This window comes from Sus scrofa, chromosome 13 (assembly GCF_000003025.6).
Source record: "Sus scrofa isolate TJ Tabasco breed Duroc chromosome 13, Sscrofa11.1, whole genome shotgun sequence".
Lineage (NCBI taxonomy): Eukaryota > Metazoa > Chordata > Mammalia > Artiodactyla > Suidae > Sus > Sus scrofa.
The window spans coordinates 79,595,893-79,611,206 of NC_010455.5; the positions used below are offsets into that span (position 1 = coordinate 79,595,893).

Below are 15,314 nucleotides of genomic sequence, written 5' to 3' on the forward strand. Positions count from 1 at the left end.
AAATGTAAAATGATCACATTGAAAAAAAATTATATGAATTCCTGCTGTGGTTCAGTGGATTAAGATTCCAAAGGGAGTGGCTTGGGTCACTGCAGAGGTGGGTTCAATCCCCAGCCCAGCACAGTGGTTGAAAGGCTCTGGTGTTGCAGCTGCAGCTCAGATTCAATCCTTGGCCCGGGAATTTCCATATGCCATGATTGCAGCCATAAAAATAAATAAATAATAAATCTATGAAAATGTACAGAGACCCAAGCCGACGTAGTTAGATTCTTAACCCACTGTGCCACAGTGGGAACACCTAGATTTATTTTTGTTTTGGTTTGTGGGGTTTTTTTTTGGGGGGGGTTGCTTTTTAGGGCTGCACCCGCGGCATGCGCAAGTTCCCAGGCTAGAGGTTGAATAAAAGCTATGGCTGCTAGGATACCACAGCCACAGCAACAAAAGATCTGAGCCCCATCTGCAACCTACACCACAACTCACAGCAATGCCAGATCCTTAACCCACTGAGAGAGGCCAGGAATCCAACCCACATCCTCAGGGATACTAGTCAGATTCATTTCTGCTGTGCCACAGTGGGAACTCCCTTTTTTTTTTTTTTTTAATAAAACCTGAAGATACAAGTGTTATCTTTTTCTAAAACAAAAGCAGTATTTTTCCCAACAAAGTAAATTAGCAACATACAAATATGTACATACACATAGCCCTTTTAAACAAAATTAAGGAAGCTTTCATGTTCCTCCTGATGTTTCTATTCCTCCTAGAAACCCAGTAACTTCCAAAATGTTCACTATCTAATGCAAATTTCCCCTTCTCACATCCACTGTCATATTTAAGCATACCCCACTGATCTCCTGGGACTATGGTATAATACCTCCCCTTCCTGTCTCCCTTTCCTTAAAGGGAATCCTTTGCAAGTCTGCCCTCAGATCACAGAAGTATATTTGATAATTCCACTTCAAGGATCTTGGGTTACTTGTACAAAGACAGTTGAGCATTCCTTTTTTTTTTCTTTTTTCTTTGTTTTTGCTTTTTAGGGACACACCTGTGGTATATGGAAGTTCCCGGGCTAGGAGTTGAATCATAGCTGCAGCAGCAGCCAGCCTATGCCACAGAAACAGCAATGCAGGATCCGAATCATGTTGGCAAACTACACCAGAGCTCATGGCAATGCTAGATACTTAACACACTGAACGAGGCCAGGGACTGAACTTACATCCTCAAGGTTACTAGTCGGGTTCATTACCGCTGAGCCACAACGGGAACTCCCAAGCAATTCTCCAAATAATCTGATGATTAGAGGCAATCAAATTAATATTCTTGATAGTGCCCTTTCCCCCCAGAAGGAGAGCAGCAAACTATCAACATTACCATGCAAGGGCTCCAAATTACCAAGCAATGTACGGAAGGCTGAGTTAGTTAAAGGTAGATTAAGGTGACAGCATATGACATACAAAAGAAAAAGCTACACAAAAGTAGAACCAATATAGGCTGACAAAGGCCTAAATATAGCAAAGCAAGAGGCTTTAGAGTCAAGCAAAGCAGAGTTTCAACTCCAGCTCTGCCACTCATAAATTCTATGACCTTGGGTAAATAATCCAGTTTTTCAAAACCAAGTTTACTCCTACCTAAGCTGAAGATAATACCACCAACTTCACAGACTTTTGGAAAGGATTAAGAGATAAAATGCACATAACGGATTTAGTGCTGTGCCTGTAAGCATAAATTTTGGCTATCATTATTACTAGCCCTAACAGAGTCATACCCAAAGCACACACTCAACACTTCACATCCAGTTAAATTCCTTGCTCAAAATCACACAGTGACAGTTAAGTTGTAAAGCTGAGATCACTCATTTCTGTTTTGCTTTGTTTTTGATGCTAAGCCCAAAACTATTTCTACAATGTAAACACTTCCTGTAGGGAGAAGGTGGTGGAGGAGGCTTAGGCTTATGGGGAACCAAACACACACACACACACACACACACACACACACACACACAGGACTATTAACTCAGCCATAAAAAAAGAATGAAATTTTACCACTTGTGGAGTTCCAGTTGTGGATTAGCAGGTTAAGGACCCAATGTGGTCTCTCTGGGGATGTGGGTTTGAACCCTGGCCACATTCAATGGGTTGAGGATCTAGCATAAGCTGCGAAATTGGTAGCAGATGCAGCTTGGATCTATTGTTGCTGAGACTGCGGCAGAGGCCAAAGCTGCAGCTCCAATTCGACCTCTGGCCTGGGAACTTCCATATGCCACAGGAGCAGCCATAAAAAGAAAAAATTTTTTTTTAATTTTTAAAGAAATTTTACTATTTATAAAAACATGGATGGACTTGGAGAATATCATGCTTAGTGAAAAAAAAACTTAGAGAAAGACAATACCATATGATATCACTTATACATGGAATAAAAAAAAAAATTTTTTTTTTGCTACATCCAAGGTATGTAGAAGTTCCTAGGCCAGGATCAAACCACACTACAGTTGCAGCCTGTGCCATAGCTGCGGAAATGTCAGATCCTTAATCCTGCTGCACCAAAAGGGAACATCCTAAAAACATTTTGTTTTTTTAGGACTGCATTCACAGCATATGGAGGTTCCCAGGATAAGGGTCAAATTGGAGCCATAGCCACCAGCCTATGCCACAGCACAGCAATGCCAGATCCTATAACCTACTAAGCAAGGCCAGGGATTGAACCCGCATCCTTATGGATACTAGTCGGGTTCTTAACCTGCTGAGCCACAACAGAAGTCCTAAATTTTTTTTGAAACTAGTGAATATAACAAAAAAGAAACAGGCTCACAGATATAGATAACAAATTTACAGTTACCAGTGGGGCAGGGGGGCAAGATAGGCATAGGGGATTAAGAGGTACAAACTACTATGTATAAAATGAATAAGCTACAAGGATAACTTGTATAACACAAGTAATAGAGCCAATATTTTATAATAACTGTAAATGGAACAGAATCTTTAAAAACTGTGTATCACTATGTTGTACACCTGAAACTTATGTAATACTGCAATTGTACCTCAATAAAAAATAATTTTAAATAAATAAAGGCATAATTTCTACAGTCAGACAGACCTAAGCTTGAAACCTGACTCTCCCAGTTAAAAGCAGTGTGCCACATGGCAGGTTAACTTCCCAAAGCTTCAGTATCCTCATCTCTTATATGAGGACATCATTAGTACATTCACTGCAACTTTGTTATGAATATAAAAGGAATAACATGGAAAAAGTACTTAGCATAACCTGACATATGCCTGAACATTAAATAATGTTAACTACAGTTATAGTCTGTCCTAATCCCATATAATAAGCCACAGGAGTTTTGTTTTGTTTTTATTTTTTTTCTTTGTACAGTCGTACCTGCAGCACATGGAAGTTCCTGGGCTAGCAGTTAAATCAGAGCTACAGCTGAGATCTATGCCACACCCACAACCTACAAAATTTGTGGCAATGCCAGATCCTTAACCCACTGAGTGAGGCCAGGGATTGAACCCTCATCCTCATGGATACTATGTCGGGTTCATAACCAGCTGAGCCGCAAGGGGAACTTCCACAGGAGTCTTTTTTTTTTTCTTTCCTTTTTTTTTTTTTGGCCGCTCCCACAGCATATGCAAGTTCCCAGGCCAAGGATCAAACCCATGCCAAGGCAACAATCCCAGCCACAGCAGTGATAACACCAGATCCTTAACCAAAAGAGAACTCCATCCCACAGGAGTTTTTTGAATAGGCTGTATTGACAGCTACAGCTTTAAAAGACAAGAGGTAGGCTGATACGCAGCCAGAGTCAATGGTTCAACCTCTGTAGGTTTCTGGAGATTTTTTCAGGATAGCTCCCTCCTCTCAATTACTCTGTTTCACAAATTCTAGCTGCCTTGATCTCCTGGAATGCTGATCTATGTCTTCACCTCAAGGAGACTGCCAGACTCTGAGTTCCCACTCCCTCTGTAGTTGGCTGAAATTGCCTCCAGGCAGAAAATCATAAAACTCCATTTGTGTCTCTTATCAGGGATCACAATCCTGTGCTGGGTGTTGTCTGATATCTGAAAATAGCTGTTTTCTATATTTTGTCCAGTTTCCTATTTATTGGTGGTAGGAAGGCAATTCCAAATCATCCTGCTCTCTTATACGTGGAGAAGTCTCTCCAATGACATTTTGCACCTCACTATAATAATGAGTAAATTAGTCTTTTAAAAGTCTCATGGAGGAGTTCCTGCTGTGGTGCACTGGGTTAATGATCCAACTTGTCTCTGTGGAGGCACCAGGTCAATCCCCAGTCCGGTGCAGTAGGTTAAGGATCTGATCTAGCATTGCTGCAGCTGTGGCATAGGTTGCAGCTCTGGCTTGGATTCGATCCTTGGCCCAGGAACTTCCATATGCCACTACTGCAGCCAAAAAAGGAGAAAATAAGTCTTAGAGGGAGTTTACTTGTGGCTCAGTGGGTTAAGTCACTGTTGGTTACAGCTGTGACATGGGTTCAATCCTGGCCCAGGAACTTTTGCATGCCTCGGGCAAGGCCAAAAAAAAAAAAGAAAGAAAGAAAAGAAAGGATACATTTTACCAGTTTAAAAAAATAAAAGTCTTATAAAATTGTTTTAAAAAAAAATAAATGACAGGAGTTCCCTGGTGGCACAGCAGATTAAGGATCAGGCACACTGCTGTAGCACGGGTTCCATCTTTGGCCTGGGAACTTCCACATGCCATGGGCTTGGCCAAAAATAAAAATAAATGACAAAAGAATATAAAAGGAAGTAGGTAACAATAGACAGAATACATAAAATTAAAGAAATCACTGATTAAAAAATAATTGCCTGGGGCTCAAGGAGAAGATAGGAATTCTTCATAAGTTAAAGGTAAAATATTGTTTCTGGTTGGTATGGCATATATAGTTATGTGTGTGTATCTCTCTCTCTCTCTCTCTCTCTCTCTCTCTCTCTCTCTCTCACACACACACACACACACACACACGACATTCCCTGTAGGTAGAATGAGAACCTAAAAACCCAGAAGCCTCTCAATTACTTAGGAAAAAATTTAATAATGGAATGGTGGGTAAAGTATATGAAGAGTTAAGACAACCAATGACTTCCAATGAAAATATGAAACTTCGACAGCCATCAAAAGAACAAAAATAAAATAATTACAATTGATCACAACATTGAACAAAACCAACAACCAACTTCTCCTATGGATATTTCCTTAGCCTCAAAGTGCAAAAAAAAAAAAAAAGCATGTTGGAGTTCCCGTCATGGCGCAGTGGTTAACGAATCCGACTAGGAACCATGAGGTTGCGGGTTCAGTCCCTGCCCTTGCTCAGTGGGTTAACGATCCGGCGTTGCCGTGGGCTGTGGTGTAGGTTGCAGACGCAGCTCAGATCCCGCGTTGCTGTGGCTCTGGCGTAGGCCGGTGGCTACAGCTCCGATTCAACCCCTAGCCTGGGAACCTCCATATGCCGCGGGAGCGGCCCAAGAAATAGCAACAACAACAACAAAAAAGACAAAAAAGACAAAAAAAAAAAAAAAAAGCATGTTAAGAGAATTCCAGTTGGTTCTCCCCAGGATATGCCCCCCAAACTAACTATAGTGAATCTTAATTTAGGGAATGATATCTCTATAGCTGATAAATATAGATGGAAACTAACGTTCGAAAATATACAAGCGCAGAGATAAATTTTACATAAATTGTAATTTTTGTTCAGATAACATATATAACAATTTGTAGTATTTGTAAAGTTAGAGAAAACATCTAGTTTTAGTAGCATCTAAATATAAGACCTATTGGGCTGTGGGATGGAAATACTGTGAAATCAGATTGTTATGATCATTATACAACTACAGATGTGATAAATTCATTTGAGTAATAAAAAAATGAAAAAATAAATAAATAAATAAATAAAAGACCCATACTAAAACAGTAGTTCAAGAATAAGCAATTCTAAATGACCAATATTTCAACTATTTAATAAAAATGAATTACTGTGTAACTACACATAAGTAATGTGTCAGAGGCAGTAACTGGTGTCCTGGATATAAGAACCAAGCACCCGGATTTCAAACACCTTGTCTTCAGTTTAATTCCTATAAAAATGGTCAACAGATTAAATAATCTAATAAATATTAAATTGCTGTAAACTTATAAACATAATTCTGACAAATCTGAAACACTCATTTAAATCACAAAAGCTTGGAGTTCCCGTTGTGGCACAGTTCCCACTAGGAACCATGAGGTTGCGGGTTCGATCCCTGGATCAGTGGGTGAACGATCCGGTGTTGCAGTGAGCTGTGGTATAGGTCGAAGACTCGGCTCGGATCCCGCGTTGCTGTGGCTCTGGTGTAGACTGGTGGCTACAGTTCCGATTGGACCCCTAGCTTGGGAACCTCCACATGCCGCGGGTGTGGCCCCAGAAAAGGTAAAAAGACAAAAAAAGAAAAAAAAAAAATGACAAAACCTTGATCATTTAAACTACTAAAGTACAAACGTTTCAAAATGGAGTTTGAACTCCTGTTAACAGTCACCTCAAATTTCTTCCAGTGGCTCAGCAGGTAAGGAATTCATGGAATTCAGGTCTTCAAGGTCTAGTAAGCATTGTGGTTAAACCAACCAGTCAACACCAAGTTATGTGGGGCAATGCCTATAGTCATCTAACTCCTTTGACTTCCCCCATATTTTCTTTACTTTACAACTGCCATCACTTCTAAATGGTAGAAGGAGATAGACATGAAATTGGTAAATATTATAAATTAGTTATTAGAAATGTAAGTTAAAACTATGGTCAGGAATGTGGTTAAACTGCAGTTTAAATAAAGCTTCTGGATTACCCACGGATTTCTTTTAATCCCCATAATCCTGCTCATGTAGGCAGGGACAATCAGGATTGTATTTCCATTGAAGGCAAATGAGCATTTGCCTGGTGATCTCACAAGTAGCCAGAGCAGCAGGAGAGAAGCTACAGGGTCAGGAATTCAGATTCAGGAAGGCAATCTCTCCCAAGTTTGCAGCAGGGGACTGTGAGCTGCTGACCTGTGCTCTAACAATACCAAACACAGGGGACTGCCAGATTAACATTCTTTATTTCAGTAGTAAATACTCCCAATTGAAGGGTCAACTGATAAGAACCTCAGGCAACCCACTTTAAACACTAGAGCAAATAAGGAAATATATATTCTTGGTGAAGAGCTGAGGGAAAGACAGATCCTGGAGCAAGGACCCAGAAAAATTTTTGCAATTTTTTTTTTTTTTCTTTTTGCCATTTCCTGGGCCGCTCCCGTGACATATGGAGGTTCCCAGGCTAGGGGTTGAATCGGAGCTGTAGCCGCTGGCCTACGCCAGAGCCACAGCAACACGGGATCCGAGCCGCATCTGCAACCTACACCACAGCTCACAGCAACGCCAGATCCTTAACCCACTGAGAGAGGCCAGGGATCGAACCCACAACCTCATGGTTCCTAGTCAGATTCATTAGCCACTGCGCCATGGCGGGAACTCCAGTTTTTGTAAATTTTTTGAGGAAACAAGGGAATTTCTAGATTACTGACTGTTGTAGGCTGGAAACAAGTTAATCAAATAATGGAAAGCTACCTTTTATTTCCTTTTTAGGGCCACACCTGCGGCATATGGAAGTTCCCAGGCTAGGGGTAGAATTGGAGCTGCAGCTGCTGGCCTACATACACCAGAGCCACAGCAACACCAGATCCGAGCTGCATCTAAGACCTAGACCTACACCCCAACTTGCGGCAAAGTCAGATCCTTAACCCACTGAGCAAGACCAGGGATTAAACCCACATTCTCATGGATACTAGTTGGGTTCTTAACCCACTGAGCCACAACAGGAACTCCTGGAAAGTTACCTTTGCAACATACTTTAGCTACATAGATAGCACATCCTCCCCTCAAGCCCTAGTAAAGCTGAATACCTAAAGGAACTTACGTGTTGGAATAAAATGGATATGCTAGCAGAAAGTGACAATGCTAGAGTGAAAAGCTGAGATTTTATAATTCTTGGTAAAATTAATCTCTAGTTTATCCTAGCTTACCCTGCGACTGCAGTGAATGAAAACTCTGGGCTTATCAAAGAGAGATGAGAAGATATGTAATGCCATTCATTATGATTTTTATTTATTTATTTATTTTGTCTTTTTTTTAGGGCTGCACCCGCAGCATATGGAGGTTCCCAGGCTAGGGGTCTAATTGGAGCTGTTGCTGCCAGCCTACACCAGAGCTACAGTAACACCAGATCCGAGCCGCATCTGCGACCTACACCAAGCTCACAGCAACACCGGCTCCTTAACCCACTGAGTAAGGCCAGGGATTGAACCTGCAACCTTATGATTCCTAGTCAGATTCATTTCCGCTGCGCCAAGACGGGAACTCCCATTCATTATGATTTTTATCAGAGACTTAGCCCCCACAAATTTCTTTGTTAGATGGTCCCAATTGTAACCTGACATGGGATTTGCCTCACTTGACAGGTTCCAGAAGTAACACGATTTTTTTTTTAAGTTAAAGCCTTTTAAATATTCCTCCATCTGTAAGTTTTATTACTTTATTGCATGTAACCCTATTATGCTGAAGACTGAAATCCTTTCATTTATGTTTGTAACAATTACACTGACCAATTATCCACTTATTCCAAGTTCTGACATATTCTATCCATGAGAAATTTTCTCCTTAAAAAATCAAATAATGAGGAGTTCCTTCTGTGGTGCAGCGGGTTAAGGATCCAGCGTTGTCTCTGTGTCAGTGTGGATTCCATCCTTGGCCTGGCACAGTGGGTCAAAGGATCTGGCATTGCTATAGCTGTGGCAGAGGTCACAGCTGCAGCTTGGATTGGATCCCCGGCCCAGGAACTTCCATACACCTCAGATATAGCCAAAATAATAAAATAATAATAATAATAATAAGTTCCCTGTGGCTCAGCAGTTAAGGATATGGCATCGTCGCAGCTGTGGCTCAGGTCACTGCTGAAGCACAGGTTTGATCCCTGGCCCAAGAACTTCTGCGCACCACAGCTGTGGCACAAAATAAATAAATAATGAAAAAACAAATAAGTCCAAGTGTTAAAAATGAAAAAAAAGTTGACTGCAAAGGAGTAATATAAGAGAATTTTTTGGGGGTGTTGGAACTATTCTACATACTGTTAGTAGTGGTAGTAATTAAAAGAATGTAGGCATGTGTTAAAACTCATAAGACTGTACACGAAAGAAATTTCTTTTAATTTTTTTTTTTTTTTTTTTTTTTTGCTTTTTAGGGCCACACCTGCAACACATCGAAGTTCCCAGGCTGGGGGTCAAATTGGAGCTACATACAGCTGCTGGACTACACCACAGCCACAGCAACGTGGGATCCGAGCCAAGTCTGTGATCTACACCACAGTTGACAGCAACACCAGATCCTTAACCCACCGAGTGAGGCAAGGGATCAAACCCCCATCCTCATGGATATTAGTTGCATTCATTTCTACTGTGCTGCAATGGGGACTCCTCTTTACATAAAATTTTAAAAATTCGATGTCACGCCTCTTTTAGGAAGTGTCTTTTTACTAAAAAAAAAAAAGTCGGGAGTTACCGTCGTGGCGCAGTGGTTAGCGAATCTGACTACGAACCATGAGGTTGCGGGTTCGGTCCCTGCCCTTGCTCAGTGGGTTAATGATCTGGCGTTGCCGTGAGCTGTGGTGTAGGTTGCAGACACGGCTCGGATCCCGCGTTGCTGTTGCTCTGGCGTAGGCCGGTGGCTACAGCTCCGGTTCAACCCCTAGCCTGGGAACCTCCATATGCCTCGGGAGCAGCCCAAGAAATAGCAACAACAACAACAGCAAAAGACAAAAGACAAAAAGACAAAAAAAAAAAAAAAAAAAAAAGTCTACCCAGGGAACTCTACCCATATTCTGTGATAATCTATATGGGAAAAGAATCTGAAAAGAATGGATGTGTGTACGTGTATAAGTGAATCACTTTGTTGTACATCAGAAATTATCACAACATTGTAAATCAACAAATAAAACCTTTGGGGGAAAAAAAGAGTCTATGACTCAGGAAAAGAAAGGTCTAAATTAGAGATAACACAATCTACATTATCAGAGCAATTGGTAGGTAAAACACTACACACACCCAACCATATATCTAATCCCTTTCATTTTTCCTCTCTCAACTAGAAGCTTGTGACTCAGAATTATTTAACCTGGAGATGATAACATAAAGACTACATGGAATATATGCGAGAACAACAACTTAAAAAGGAAGTACACCAGGTTAGAGCCACTCCAAAGGGTAAAGCTAGACGCAATGACTGGAAAATCCAGGAAGTCAGACTTGATTATGAAAAAGTAGAAAGGGCTTTTGAAGAAAAACAGCCCATACAGATCAGGGAATGGAAAGAGGGCAGAGGGAAAAATAATCCAAGTGTCAAAATTTGGAGGTGGGGGTGAGAGGGTAAAAGGAATGAGCAGAGAAGTTGTCCCACACAAGCCTGAAAATCTGTGATATTCTCTCTTATCTTCCATTTCTTCTCCTCTTCTACTAAATCCTTCTAGTCTAGGATTTCCTTTCCCAATGTATCTTTTTCCTATTATCTACTGAGATGATGGAATTCTACACTTTGATTTTGCCATACCCTTCTTTGTTCACAAATCTGCCTGATAGCCTTCAGGGCTACAGACTAGTTCTCAGGCAGGGGAAAAATCCTAAATTATTTCCCTCTTTCTACAAAATGACAAAGCTTGCAAGTGAGCAGTTAACAGAAGCCAAGTAATAGGGATCTATCTCCAAGATATGGTAAGATGATAACTCTAAGTCAAAGATTCAAAGGATAGACACATAAAAGCACATAGGAGTTCCCATTGTGGCTCATAAGGAGGACACAGTTTCAATCCCTGGCTTCGCTTAGTGGGTTAAGGATCTGGCGTTGCCGTGAGCTGTGGTGTGGGTGGCAGACACGGCTCAGATCTGGGGTTGCTGTGGCTGTGGCACAGGCTGGCAGCTACAGCTCCAATTCGACCCCTGGTCTGGGAACCTCCATATGCCACGGGGGCGGCCCTAAAGTAAAAAAACATTTTTTAATTTAATTAAAAAAAATAAATGCACATAAGCACAGGGCTGGAAGCTTGTTTGGTTCCTTATTCATAAGATACTAATGATCCAATACATGGTGAATAAAATCTACATATGTTTTTGTTTATCAATGACTTAAATGTCTAAATCCTTAGCCTTTTCAGAAGGTACAGTATTTTAATGAAGACTCAGAGTAGACATACCTAATAGAATAACTCTAGGCCCTGTTATTACTTCATTAGCATGAATCTAGGACCAAAAAAGGGTCAACTGTGTTCGATACATGTTATACTTGGAATCAGAAGATTTTATAACTTATTTCATTCACATAGTCACTCATTTACTCAACATTTGTTTAATGTTCCAATGTTCTGGTTACTGAGAATACCCCAGGGAAGAGAAACCAGGTCTCTGCTATCAGAAAGCTTATAGTATGTTAGAGGGGAAAGACCATAAACAAGTGAACAAGAAAAGAGGCAAGATAATTAGCTGATAATGCAGGTAGAGAATCTGGATTTACTTAGTGTAATAAGCTATTGGAGAAGTTCCTGCTATGAGTTAAGAATCTGACTGCAATGGCTAGGTCACTGAGGAGGTACAGGTTCATTCCCCAGCCTGGCTCAGTGGGTTAAAGGATCCAGAGTTGCCTCAGTTGTGGCATAGGTCCCAGGCCCTGGAACTTACACCCTGACTGCTGTTTGAAAACAGACAGTGGGGGAGCAAGACCAGAGGCAAGGAGACCAATTAGGAAGCTATTACTCAGGAAGAACTGGAGTGATAGCAATAAAAATAAAGTGCAGTAAATATATTCAGTATATATTTTAGAGGCAAAATCAACAGAGTTTGCCAAAGAACTGATTGTTTGAGGGTGCAGGGGAGCAGTGAAGCAAAGCAAGGAATTAAGGATGACCATCAGATTTTTCACTTAAGCAGGTGGAAGAGAGGGGCAGAGAGGTGCTCTATGAAATGGACACTGCTGGGGTAGGAATAGTTGAAGAATGGAAATCAAGAACTCCATTTTGAACATGTTAAGTTTAAGACAGACAAATGAAGGGAGTTCCCTGGTAGCCTAGTGGTTAGGACTCTGTGATTTCACCTCTTTGACCCAGGTTCAATCCCTGGTCTGTAAACTGAGATTCAAGTTGCATGCCACAGCCAGAAAAAGGGGGGGGGGGGCATGTAAGAAGTGAAGATATGTAGGCAGGTAGAAATTTGAAGTTCAGGACTAGAGATAAAAATGTGAGAGTCAACAGCACAATGATAGTATCTCAACCACAGGACATGATGAGATCAACCAGAGAGAGAACAGGTAGAAGAAAGCAGAGGGACAGGCTGGGAAGCCCTGAGGCATTAGGATGTTTTGAATTCAGGAAGAGAAGAAAAAGTCAACAAAAGACAGTAAGAGAACAAGAGAAAGAAAAACATAAAAGTGTGCTACCCTGGAAGTTTCCTTTATACAATGTGATTCTCTAATCCTCCACCACCCTCCCAATCTACTGGCCACACACACTCTCAAGTTTCTATGAATAAAACTGGTTGATGTCCCCAAAGTCCCAGTTATTTGGGACCCAGGATCAGGCCTATGAAGCAAGATATGCCTTCTGACCCCTAGCCTCTGCAGAGTGGTTAGCAGTGCTTCTACTGTTGGATTCACCAGTGAGCTATCAAGGAAGATCATAACTTAGGAAGAACACAATTAGACTACAAGGAAGAACATAATTTAGATTACAAGGTTAATTTTTAATTTTTCTACGTATTTTGTTTACATTTCACGAAGCAAGCTGGATCAAAAGCCTTTATGAATGAGTCTCTCAGCAAAGCAGAAAACACAAACAAGAGGTGCAAAACAGCAATCAATCAAAACCCAACTCAATTTTCTCCACTTCTAAAAAACACACTGAAGGTACAAGACCCTTATTAGGATGTGAATCTAAGGTTGTATGACAAAGTTTTTGGTTTCAGTCATTCTTGCCTTAGTGACTAAAAATTAAGATTTTTTCCTGTCGTGGCTCAGTGGTTAACAAATCCGGCTAGGAACCATGAGGTTGTAGGTTCGATCCCTGGCCTCGCTCAGTGGGTTGAGGATCTGGCATTGTCGTGAACTGTGGTGTAAGTCGCAGACACAGCTCGGAGTTGCTGTGGCTGTGGTGTAGGCTTGAAGCTACAGCTCTGATTAGACCCCTAGCCTGGGAACCTCCATATGCCTCAGGTGTGGCCCCAAAGGACAAAAAAATAAATAAATAAAAAATTAAGAGTTTTACTTTATTCCACACTTGCCTTCTGAAACTAGGTTAAGATCTTTATCATGACCACCCTCTCCTATGCCGCATTATCATGACTTAAACAGTTCTGCTTTTACCATAAAACTCTTACAGCGTAGCCAAAAATCCCCAAATGATTAATGAACTGCTGAGAATTCTGACTCGTTAGAGATGATTTTATTAGGAATCATATTTCCAAACATCCATTCAGTGCTTCAAAATAAGTACTCATCTAATTTAATTATGATGACTTCACCAGACAGTAATACTGCCCACAATCATGTTTACAAAAGCACTTGTCACTCCCTTCAGATGTAGCAATGCAGAAAAAGGAGTCTGTTTCCATATTCTGTTTATACTCTGTAACAAGTGACAGAGCTTAAGTGTCACTTAAGATTATTTAAACAAAGTACTTCAAGTTGAATGTGACCCACCATCTTTCATCGAAGCGAATCCTAAAATCGTTGGGTTTTATTTCAACAGTAATTTCCACTCAGTACCTGAGACAGGTATTCCAAGGCAGCCTTAGCAAGAAAAGAGACTCCAGGATGAGACTGTAGGATTCTGTTTTAGCTCTAAGATAACAGGCTCCAATTAAAGTAACTTCAGTGGAGGTTACTGCAACATCAAGGCACGTCGGAAATAAATGTGCCCCCAAAGGTACACCCGCACCCGCAGCCAGGAATCAGCAATAGCCAACCAAGGAAGATGCTGCAGCAGAGTTTCTCCTAACAGCCTACCACTGACCAAGCACTTGCTGTTTGGTCATGCACATCATCCTGTCCTAGCTTCACAACAACCCTGTGAAGTACGCATAATTATTCCCATATACAAACCCGGATACTTTAGTCCAAGGCCCCAGGGCTGGTCAGTGGCGGCGCTGGGATTTGAAAATACGACTATACCCCCAGCATTCCAGGATGCCCGCCCCTAAAATACACTCAACGCAAAAAGGCACCTGAGGGTCGGGAGCTCGCGGGTGTCCGCACGGACGCAGGGGGCGAGGACGCCGCCTCTCCCCGAGAAGTCCCTCAGAAACCGGACCCAAAGTGCCGGCAGCCCGGGACACCCGGCCGCGTCTATGCCGCCCGGAGGCCGGGAAGCGCCGCACCTCGGAGAACCCCGGGAGGGCCGCAGGCGAGCGAGGCGCCCCAGCGGGCTGGAGGGCCGGTGTCCTCCGCGCGGACAGGAAGCGCGGCGCTGGCACCAGAGTCACGGGCGCCGCAGGCTGCGGCGGGCAAGAGCGCGCCGCCGGGCCGCGCGGGGGCACCTCGGCGGCCCGCCTCGACCGCGCCGCCCCTCAGCCCCGCCGCATCCGGGTCCCGCGTCGTCGCACTCACCTGCCCGGGGCTCCGCCGCCGCCGCCGGTTCCCGGCTCCGGGTGCGCGGTCAGCAGCCCAGGCCACCGCGACCGTCCAGCTGCAGCACCCCCATCCCCGTCTCAGTCCCCGCCCGCCTGACTCGCGCAGCGCTACACTAGCCCGCCGCCCACTGCCATGGCCCGCTCCGCCGCCTTCGCCGCCGCTGAACCACCGATTCACGGAGCACGCGCGCGCCGCCGCCGTGCTGCGCCCGCGCCCGCGCGCCCGCGCCCGCCTCCCAGGCCCGCCTCCCAGGCCCGCCTACCGGCAGCCCCCGCCCCGCCCCGCGCGCCGCTCTGGCCAATCCCCGATCTGCGGGCCGGGCTGGGCCGGGCTAGGTCGTGCCGGGCCGGGCCAGTAGAGCGGGTAGATGGGCGGAACCGCCGCTCAGCCCTCTCCAGCTACCTCCCAGCATCGGCGCTGCTGTGCAGCAGTTCCGCTCCTGCTTGCGGCTCCCGGAGGACTCGGGATCGGGAATCCCCAGCAAGTTGCCTTTAAAGAGAGAGCTACCACCTGCCCTGGGCCTTCGTAGCCGCCTCCGAGAGACCCTTCTCTTCCTAGATTTCCTTGCTGGCCTTCTCTTCCCAGTCACTTTCCCCAGTTCTGCGACTGGACCGTTCTTTCGGTTCTTGGGC

At 43.4% G+C, this 15,314-nt stretch overlaps 1 protein-coding gene across 6 annotated transcripts in view; it reads right to left on the minus strand.

The window, feature by feature from the left end:
- Positions 1-14,948, minus strand: part of PIK3CB (phosphatidylinositol-4,5-bisphosphate 3-kinase catalytic subunit beta) — a 183,808-nt gene extending 168,860 nt beyond the window's left edge. Inside the window, exon 1 of one of the 6 annotated variants that reach the window (XM_021069526.1) lies at positions 14,659-14,948. The gene's annotated coding sequence lies outside the window, so the exon portion shown is untranslated. The remainder of the gene's footprint in view (positions 1-14,658) is intronic. The other 5 variants (XM_021069527.1, XM_021069529.1, XM_021069528.1 and 2 more) reach the window with 5 other exon arrangements.